The sequence below is a fragment of the Magnolia sinica genome, chromosome 5 (genome assembly GCF_029962835.1).
Source record: "Magnolia sinica isolate HGM2019 chromosome 5, MsV1, whole genome shotgun sequence".
NCBI classification, from domain to species: Eukaryota; Viridiplantae; Streptophyta; class Magnoliopsida; order Magnoliales; family Magnoliaceae; genus Magnolia; species Magnolia sinica.
In genome coordinates this window covers 39278399-39288619 of record NC_080577.1, presented here as the reverse complement: position 1 = coordinate 39288619, position 10221 = coordinate 39278399, and the positions used below count along the sequence as shown (strand labels likewise).

At 46.1% G+C, this 10221-nt stretch overlaps 1 non-coding gene across 1 annotated transcript; it reads left to right on the top strand.

Moving 5' to 3' along the window:
* Positions 1–403: 403 nt before the first annotated feature.
* Positions 404–511, top strand: LOC131247531 (small nucleolar RNA R71). The gene has a single exon (XR_009171815.1). It is a non-coding gene; the product is annotated as a small nucleolar RNA R71 (small nucleolar RNA).
* Positions 512–10221: the final 9710 nt, after the last annotated feature.

Sequence of the window (10221 nt, the reverse complement as noted above, 5' to 3'; positions counted from 1 at the left end):
TTAACAGGACGTGGATCTAAGGAGCAATGGATTTCGTGGTTCAAACTTCAAATTCTAAGATTGTCAATTAGATTTATCTTCCTATGAAACAAAAATCCTAAAAATAGGTTTCTCTAACGATGCGATGGTCCATCTTGAATAGTAATGGGTGGACAGCTTGAAATATGGGTGGTGATTGTTTTCAACGGTCGGATTTAGACTAGAATGAGGGTGAATATATAAGTAAGTTAGGTTAGTATTCATACACGGTAACACCTGAGTACCGAAAAGTACGGGGTGTTACAAATGTCATGCTTCATCGGCTTCCTTGTTCATGAATTCCCCATTATACATCATCTCCACAAATTGGCGCATGGGTGAGGTCAATCCTTCATAGAAAAAGCTTGTTATATGCCATGTTTCATAGCTATGTTGTGGACATGAATTTATGAGATCGTTAAATCACTCCCAACATTGGAAGAAGGTCTCATCCTCTTTTTGTGCAAAATTCATGATTACTTTCCTTAAGGTATTCGTGTAAGGCCCGTATCCTGGTACCATACCATTTCACCAACTCCCGCGATCCTCTCCATCAAATTTCAGCGACCCGCGACCTACAGACAGTGATTGCACGCGACCCTAAGTCACATCCCGAAGATCGGAGTTGACTCGACTTGAAACTTATACCCTTACAACCACACCGTCGCCACGGTTCTAACGTTGTGTCTTACACACCAATGCGATATCCAGGCTAGGAGTAGTGGGCCTGCGTATATTTCGAGGAAACACAGTGCATTGAGAATCCTGAGAGATTCCTAGATTCCATTTAGGAGAGAGGAATCTCTACCCATCCTTTCACATCAACTAGTCAAGTACAACCATCATTTCAAACCCAAGCCTCTCTTCCCACCAAGATAAGTAACCCATCCCCTCTTATCCCAAAAGTCAACTTAACTCATGCTTTCCATGTCACCTCTCTTACACACCCATCATTCCTCTTACACAACCCATCACTCCTCTCTCATTTCAATCCATCCCATCCCATTCCCTCTCATTCTCTAACCATTCCCTAGCAACCAAGAGGAGAGAAGATCTAAGGAGAGAAAAGAATAACCCAAGCAAGACCCATCTCCCTACCACCCAATCTCACCATCCAACCATCTAATCTTCATCATCCACCATTAAAGTGAAAGTTAAGAGCTAAGGATTTCAAGGAACCAAGAAGGAGAGCAATAGGTGGGTGATCTTAGGTTTAGATGTCAATTTTATCCACGGGATAAGCGGGGCCTACCGGTTAATGGTGGGGATCCCATTTTGGACCCAAAGTGTGGCCAATGGCCCACCATGATACATATGTGTAAACCCATGATGGGGCCATTCTCCATGGACCCCACCATGATGTTTATTTGATAACCAATATGTAAAGGTCACCTAGACCCTTGATTTTGTGGTGGGGATGGCATCCTCACCTTGATTTGCTAATTTGAGGGCCCACATATTTTAGGGCCCATCTTGTTGTATGTATTGTATGGCAAGGGAGCTCATAGTGATGGAGCTCCCTCCACCACTCGATTCTCTCTCTCTCTCTCTCTCTCTCTCTCTCTCTCTCTCTCTCTCTCTCTCTCTCTCCCTCCCTCCCTCCCTCCTTCTCCCCTGTTTGATGGCCCGCCTGATGAATGTATGAGACCCACGCTGTCTAATCAGTGGGATGACCCTATTGTCTAAATCAGGGCCCACCTAGCTGCCACCATCCAGCAGTCCCCCTGACCGCTTCTTTTCGGGCAGGCCTGGTTGTGGAGAAAACTCAAATATCAGCTTGACCCCGATGATGGTGGGCTACCACGTAGACACTACCTTGACATATGCATTTTATCCACATAGTCCGGCAGGCAGGCCCACCCTGCTGACCATTGTGGGCAGCCTGTCTGGTGGAAAACATAAATGTCAACTTGATCAGTTGAGTGGGGTGGCCCACTGACGTGGACCCCACCTTAATGTATGTGTGTTATACCTACTATGACATGTATTTTATCCACACCATCTGTCCAGTGGAGAGATCATGCTAGGACGTGGGCCAGATGGGCTAGGTGTAATTGGATAGGTTGTTGTCCAGCAGCAGGCCTGGACAAAGGGAAAATACTAATATCAGCTTGATCATTGAGCTAGTGGGCCACATACACATGGACCCCACCTTGACGTATGGTGTATCCTCACCGTCCATCCAATTTTTCATATCATTCCAGGCCATGGGCCTAGGAATGAAGCAGATCCAACGCTTAACTGACCACAGGTAGCAGTGGGCTGACGCCCACCATTTGAAACCTTTTTAGGTCCACTGTGATGTTTGTGGGAGGCCCAGTGGCCGACCCACTCCCTTGGTGGCCCACATCCAGTGGGACCCACCATGTATGTGTTTTAGTCCAGGTCGTCCATTGGCTGGACGCCCAGCTGGGCCATGACGTTGCTGGACCTACTGTCCAGCAGCTGGCCATCGTGATGCAGGTGTTATGTACATATGCTATCCATCTGGTGGGGCCCATCTGCAATGTGTAGGCCCACCGTGAGGTGTATGTTTTAGCTAGGTTGTCCATCAGTAGGACGCCCAGCAGGCCCAACCGCTGGTGGGCTAGCCGTTCACCAGACAGCCCACCTATTGTATGCATTGTATATTTATGCTGCCCATGGTTTTATGGGGCCCATCAGTGCCTTATGAGGCCCACCTTATACATGTATGTGGAGTATCCAGGCCGTTCATTCACTGGACATCTAGAGGCCTAGCTCGTTGGGTGGGCTGGACGTCCAACAAGGGCCCATTGTTGTATGTGTTTTAGGGCCACGCTGGCCATTTGTGTGGGGCCAATTGTCGATGTGTGGGGTCCCCACACTCTTCTCTAGACTTTCTCGGGGCTCACTCTATGAGGTGGGCCCAGATCTAATAAAATGGATCCATAATTCAGGTGAGCGCCTATAAGACCCTAACCCAAGTGTGCACGTCATTTCTTTAGGTCATGCAGTCCTACCGGTTGAATTTCGGTGACCCACGACCTATGGTTAATGTTTGCGGCCATCCTTAAGTTCGGTCACGTAGACCTGACTTAGATTGACCTGAAACCAATGCCATTTCGTCTATATCGGTGCTGCGGTTTTAACGCCATGTCCCGTGTGTGAATCCGACATGTACATCTCAAGTTGTGGGCAACGTTCGATTTGGACCATTGATATGTGGATGGTGGACCCCACCCTAGCTCCACATGTTTTCCCATGTGGTGATGTCATGCATAGGTGTAGGTTTCTAGAAAGCCTACAAACCTACCCTAGCTAGAGCCTAGCACCTAGCAACATTGGTTATATCTCCCTAGCCTAATCATTTCTTTCTCTTCTCTACGCATGCCTCTTTTAGAGAAACAAATCATTACCCTTCTACAACTCCCAAAACCCTCTCTTTCCCTCTCATTTCTCTCTTACTCTCTCTTCTCTCCTCTTACTAGCAAGCCCTCCAACGTCCCACCCTCTCCATATTTTCCAGCCCCTTCTCCCTTTAATCCCTTCCAATCTTACCTTCTTTAGCCCATCTCACCCATAGAAACCTCTTCCATAGAGCTTGTAGATCAAGGTGGTGTAGATTTGAAGCTAGATCCTTAAGGTGGGTGTATATACATTGTAAATTTTAGATTTCTTTAGTTTCTTTCTTATTCTTCATCTTTCTTCTCATGTTGGAGCTTGTGGGGCCCATCAAGCGATGGTGGTGGCCCCAAGTCTCCATGGATGTGGCTTGTAGCCCATCCTACATTGCATGCATGTTGCATGCAAGAGACCATTCTCCATGGATCCCTTCATATTTTTTATTCCTTTGATCAGGGATCTTTGGGTCATCTAGACCCTTGATCCTTGGTGGAGATTAGATCTCCATCATAGATCCCAAGTAGATAGCCCTTTGATCTTGTAGATCTTGTGCATATTGTGATAATGGGATGTGCATGTATGTGTGATGAGGGGAAGGGCCTCAATAAGGCAGAGACCCTTCCCTTGTGGCCAGTCTTCCTTCTTTTCTTGTTATTATTCTTCTGATCATTATGTGTGGCCCACCTTGTGGACCAACAAGATCCAAACCGTCCCAAGTGGGAGGACATTTTTGACAGTCCATCCCTTAGATGTGTGACCCCCAAAATGCACTTAAATGGGGTGCATGCAAAGGTGTTTGAAAGGTTTGGATGTTTGTGGGGCCCACTAGGGTGGACCACACCATGATTTTCTGGGATTAAATCTCCTTTTAAATAATGTTTATAATTTGTTTATTTTAGATATATGTTGTTGTCCAGAACTGTCTGGACAGATTTTTGAGCCATCTTGGAGCCTAATTTTTGAACATTTGGTGGGAATATTGGTACCATGTAATATATGATTCTTGAAGGTGTATATCCCACCTATAAGAACACCAAATATCAGCCCAATTGACCCCATTTGAGCCTCCAAAAGGGTGGGCTAACATGGTGGACTACCAGAAATTTCTGCTATGCAGTCTAGCAACATTGTCTCATAAAACCATAATTTAAAAATATTTTCTTTGATGGTGGGCCATCTTTCTGAGTCTCACCTTATTATATACATGATGAGGGACCTTTTCCCTCAATTTCAAGAATTTTAGAGGCCTTGGACCCACTCCATTGGGGTGCCCAAATTCAGGATAACAACATGTACATTGCAGAATTTTTTTCTACCTCACTGTCGTCTTCATGTTTGTAACAGTAATTGGGCCCCAGCCCATTGGATTTTGGTGAATTCTTGTGGGGCCCATCCCTGATGTTATTGAGGCCCATGTAGGCCATGTTTGTCAGGCTAACCAGATGGACCAGCAAGTCCTATTGGACTTCCAGCTGGTGGACGTCCAGCAGGGCTGGCCGTCCAGATGTGCTGGCCCACCATGATGTATGTTTTCATCCACATTGTCCCTTTATTTTTTTGTGGGGCCCATGAAGGTTGGGTCCACCCTAGGTGGATGTCCCATGTGGGGCCCACTTGGGACTTGTAGAGCCCACCTTGTTGCATGTGTTTGGCTAGGACGTCCAGGCCTTAGACCATCCCACCCCTTGGGACGCCCATGCCATGGGCTGCTGCTGGGCCTGCATTCCAGCAGTAGGCCCACTTATTTTGGGTGCTAAAACCCCTTCCTCCATTTGGTGGGGCCCCCTATAAGTAATTCTGGTCCTTTTATAAATAATTCACACATACTTCGACAAGTTTCTGGGCCTCAATAGGCCCAGGAAATTAGGTGGACTGAAAGTTCAGCCATTGGGCACTAAATGTATATTGTATGGCTGGATTTTCATTAGATGAGGGACCCACCACATTGAGGGATTTGGGCATTTTCTTCCCCTTTATATTTTAGTATTCTCTTGGGCTTAATTGATGCATGATTGGGCCACCCATTGATGACCATTTGGGGGACTTAAACACATACTAGATTTTTGGGACTTCATTGTGGGCCCAGATTGGGCTGGAACGTCCCACCTTGGCCAGTCATATGTTGGGCTGCCTTTCCACCATTTTGATGGACTTATGGGCTAAGATGAGGGTGGTATTGGGCCCTTAATTTCCCACTTAAATTGATGGTTATTGGGCTGATGTAGTGGGGCCCATTCCACCCACCTTAAACTTGTTTTTTTATGCTCATGGGTTGCCCATTAAGTCCAACTAAATGTACGGATTTGATGGCCATTGGAACTTGGGCTTTGGGCCTTGATTCCCTTCCTTTGGCCCATGTTGTTATGGATGGATTGGACCCATAGTTCTTAATGCTTTATATGGGATTTATGTACATGGATTGGATGCGGGCCTTGGGCCTTGTAGCTTATGGCTTATGGTTGGATGCCTTGGGGTAATGGTGGTTGAATGTCCCCATTTGGACCCCTCTAGGCCCATTAGTATCTAAGTGTGGTTGAATGCCCACCTTAGTCTTGTTAGGCCCATCTTTATATTGTTTGGGCCCATAGTTTGTATGCTTAGTCTCGTGGGCTACCCCATGTAAATGGGCCCCCATGAGAGATTATGTTCCTTATGAGGAATTGGCTAAGTACCTAGACCCTTCTTGGGTAGGTAGAGAGTACATCTTCTCATTCACCTCATTGGCACCCTTATTCATCTTCATGGCTCACTCCCATACACATCATATGCATGCTTGGTTGAGGTATGATTGGCCATGGTTGTGCCACTGTGTAGGACATTTTGGTATTCCCCTGAGGGACGGAGTTTTCCCTCTTAGGCACAATGGATGCTTGGGATCGATACACGGGTGATTGTATGATTCATGCATCTGGTATTGCATAGCATGTGGATATTCGCCCTTGCTTCATCAGGGCCATAGCCTCCACAGATATATCGTGGATGGCCGTATGTGGACACTAGAAATAATACTTGAGCATTTGGGGCGCATAGGATGTCCTTGGGTGAAAGCCCATAAACCTTCATGGTACTGAGGAGACGCCTCAACTTCGAGACCAAGTGAAAAAAATGAGCGCCGAGTGCCTTATACCGTTTAGCCGCAACTCCCACTATTATGAGGTCAGTTGAGATGGGGTTTGGCCTTACCCGCCTGGGTGAAGGGGGCATAGGTAGGATGAGTTTGACCAACTCGTGAAATGGGTCTGCTACTGTTGAGCGTCGCTGGTGATTGGTTGTCCACAGGTGGGTAGTGAGGTCTCCTACGCTTGTTTAACTGTGCAGGTCTTGTAGAGTAGCAGTCATCCCGTTGTTATTTGACCCCGGTGGATTCCTTATGATGGAACTGCACTTGATATGTGGATTGGATATGAGGATTGGAATTACTTCGCATTGCATTTGCATTGGCTGTATAAACCTTCTGTTGCATCACCTCTGTATGGCGTCCAGTACTCATGTATTGCATTGCATAGCCTTGGTACGGCTTACCGCATTCATAGCTTAGCCTCGGTACGGCTAATATCATTCATGTTTCCTTCTGCATTCTCCCATATCTTCTTCTGAGCACCATTGTCACACATCTTCACCACCCTCTAAGCTTTCTATAAGCTTGTGCACGATTGATGCGTGCAAGAGATCCTAGGTCGTCGCAATAGCGGTGGAGCATTGGATTGGTACGAGCTGAGGACCTATTGCAGACCTTTCCTTCCCTTCTTTTATTATGTATTTCCTTTTGAGCCTTTGTACCTGAAAGGTTTTAATTCTTAGTGGATTTTGCAATATGTTTCATGTGGTTATATTCCTGGGATTTACTTGCTATGATCTTGGGTGTGCTCGATTGAATTGGATTTATGATATAGAAATCTTTGTTATAGGATCCCAGGATCGGAACCAGCTATCGGGCTCCTTGTGAGTCCAGTCACCGAGTTTGGGGCCTGACAGCGCCCACTAGTAGCAGCTTGGCTAGGATGTCCTACCATGTGGCTGACTTGTAAGGCCTGCTATGATGCATGTGTTACGTACATGCTATCCATTCGTACAAGGCCACCATGATGTGAGTTATATACACACTGTTCATCCATTATAGGGCTGGGGGCTGCCCTATGAGGCCCACCATATTGTATGTGTGATGCACACATTGTTAACCTGTCTTAAGGCCGTGGGATGCCCTGAGAGGCCCACCGTGATGTATATGATATGCACCCAATAAGGGGTTTCCTTGAGGGGCCCACCATGATGTGTGCATTTGTCACTCTCCAAACCCGGAGATCAGACTCACAGGAGTCCCGATCACCGAATCCGGTGCCGACAGCCTCCGTAGTACCCCATTCTCGGCTCCCAGAACTCATACGCTAGATTCCGATCCTGGGATCCTACAAGGAGGATTTTCTAATATACATTTATCTCGTAAGAAGCATAACCACAAGTTTACCCAAATCACAAAGGCAACATCATCATCACATATCCATTAATATAAACATTTGAATACAATGCTGAAACGGAAATACATATGTTAAAATTAAAGCTCCAGAAGACAGCTGCATGCTCCATGCTCAATGCTGCTACAACCTAACCCCACCTGCACGCATCTATAGTACATAAGCTTATAGAAAGCTTAATGGGTGGTGAAAGTGTGTGCATAAGGTAAGTGCTAAGTAAGCAATATCAGAGAAATCAGAGTAAGTGAAAATACTAACAAACTCATAAATCATACAATATCAGAAATATTGGCAAGTTCATAAATCATACGATATCAAAGTAATGCGAAAACATACTAACAGGCCCGTAAATATCATTAGCCTTATCCAGGCTATGCGATGCAGAAATATAATAAAAACAATATCATATACTGATGTAGCAATGTAGATCAGCTATGCAATATGGAGACAGCAAGCCAAATATCAGATGCCGATGATGCAATGCAATATGCAAATCCTGATGAGTCCACGAATACTGTCAGTCGTATCTAGGCTGTATAAATGTAAAAACATAGTAACCCAAAATGCCATATGCTGCAAATGTAATGCGATATGCGGTGCAAATGGAATGACCATGCTGGAGTGTGAAGTCAGGATGATAGTACGTAGTATCCCAGGCTATGGGATCCATCACAAGGGACTTCTATCCAAACCAGTCTCATACCTAAATTTGGATAGTCAGAATCAATGTGGTAAATTCTTAATCTCAGGTTAGTCGCGCGCCCCAACCGAAATCCTGACCATTGCAAAGGTACATGTAACAAATAGCTGCGCACTACCAGCCCGAGTGGATAGTGAATTAATGAATGAGTATGCAACTCCTGCTCCACAAATCAATACTATACATATCTAGGATCATCACCGGGGTTTAGTACACTCCAAATGGCACTACCCCTCTCCCAACAGCACAGTCCAAGTGAGCGTAAGAAACTTCACTATCCGCCTGGCCAATAGTCTATCAATACCCATCCGACACATCAATAGAGGACCCATTTACGAGCTGGTCAAACTCAGCCTAGCTATGCCCCCTACCCTCGAGCGGGTAAGGCCACACCCCCTCCCAACCGACCACGACACAGTAGGAGACGCGGCCTCTTAGTATTCAGCACTTGGGCACTCATGTATCTACTCGGTATCGACGTTGGGGCATCCTATGGTACCAAGAGGGTTTAGAAATTTTCACCCAGGGCCATCTATGGCGGCCTGATGCTAGAATAAATTTTCGGTGTCTTATCTGGCCATCCACGATATGCCTGTGGAGGCTACAGCCCTGATGTCGCTAGGGCGTACAGTAATCATAATGCAAGATGCATGAGTCAATCCAATCATGCATCAATCCTACACATACTGTGCGCTCATGTGAGATAACCTTCGCCTATCAAGGAGTCTCATAACAACATGCTCAATGACATATGCAATGATCAACCGCATCTCATAACAAACATGCAGATGATGCGTATAAGCATGTATCATTATGCTATGCTGTCACATACTCATAATCGGTATCAATAACCGGTATCGACAATCGACCTCAACAATGTAGACATTTAACCAACATTGCCCCCAAGGAATGGCCCACATAGATCCTAACATAGAGTGGACACATGACCTCACACAAGGGCCAAATATACAACACTATGGGCCTCACTCAAAAGCTTAATACACATCACGATGGGCCTTTCACATGGGCCTAACATACATCACAATGGGCCTTGACAATCGGAATCGGCCTCAATGCTCGGCCTCGACAATCGGCATATAAACAAGGCGGGGTCCATCAATGAACAGCCGATCAATCATAATGTAAAGATCGGCCCTCGACCGTGGTCATATCAAATCCGTTAACACAGAGCCATCTGTCTATATGAATGGGGCCCACTGATTAGGGTTAACCCACTAAGAGAATGATGAGAATGGGCCTAACAAGGCCTAAGGAAAGGTCACAATGTGGACTTCTAACCATCATTGCCCATCAACATGGACATCTAACCAACATTGCTCCCAAGCAGTGGCCCACATAGAGCCAAACATAAAGTGGGCCCATGGCCACACACAAAGGCCTAATATACATCACATGGGCCACACCAGTGGGCCTCATGTATATCAAGTGGACCGCGTCCATGGGCCGCACCAATGGCCCTTATATTCATCAAGTGGATCGTGTCCATGGGCCTCTCCAATGGGCTTCATATATATCAACTAGGCTACATCAATGGCCACACTAATGGGCCTAATACATATCACAATAGGCCTTGCCCATAGGCCAAGAATACATCATAATGGGCCTTGCCCATGGGCCTCGATATCCATCAAGTGGACCGCATTAATG